The 667-nt window shown below is 40.9% G+C and overlaps 1 protein-coding gene across 7 annotated transcripts in view; it reads right to left on the bottom strand.

The window, feature by feature from the left end:
* LOC106879504 (nicotinamide riboside kinase 1) overlaps positions 1 to 667 on the bottom strand; it is a 62,627-nt gene that overhangs the window by 30,844 nt on the left and 31,116 nt on the right. The gene's annotated exons all lie outside the window — the stretch shown is intronic.

Genomic DNA, 667 nt, shown 5'->3' with positions numbered 1-667 from the left:
GCCTCCCCCACCTCCCAACGCCCTCACATCACACCACGCTACACCATATCATACAACTCATCACTTCACACCACCACGCACACACTAGCACTGACCAATTCCCTTCCCCGCATTTTCACACCTTCACACCTACATACACACATGCATACGTTAAGATCACCACCATTCTCTCACACACACGCACCTTCTTGTCTTGGGTTCACCACTTCTTTGTTATCTCCCCTTTTTCTTAACTCTCCTGTGTGATCCTTCTGTCTGGCATTTGCCATGATAGATCGTTGACCACTACATTTATAATTTTTTTTCTCCTTGTTTCTTTCTGTGTTCCTTCCAGTTGAAGAGCGTAGGAAGGGGGTGGGGTACAATATTCGGAAATTCCACTTAAATTCCTCTTAACTTCCAGGAAAATGAATATTTTTTCATGAAATTTTGTACAAATGTACCTTGATGTATGTACATTTCAAGCATGTAGGAATTTTGAAGGAAACAACTGCAGGTTATTTTTGAGAAGTGTTCCCCACTCGGTGGTGTTTCGGAGCAAGTCGTCCATATTTGTTTCATTTTTCTCTATTATGTGCTTATGTGCATCCTTAGATTTCTAATGAAGTAATAGGCAGTGAAGAGAATCAGTCATAAGAAAACTTTTAACTACTCCTATTCCTTTCTC

Source organism: Octopus bimaculoides, chromosome 12 (assembly GCF_001194135.2).
Source record: "Octopus bimaculoides isolate UCB-OBI-ISO-001 chromosome 12, ASM119413v2, whole genome shotgun sequence".
NCBI lineage: Eukaryota > Metazoa > Mollusca > Cephalopoda > Octopoda > Octopodidae > Octopus > Octopus bimaculoides.
This window is presented reverse-complemented; position numbering and strand designations above follow the sequence as displayed.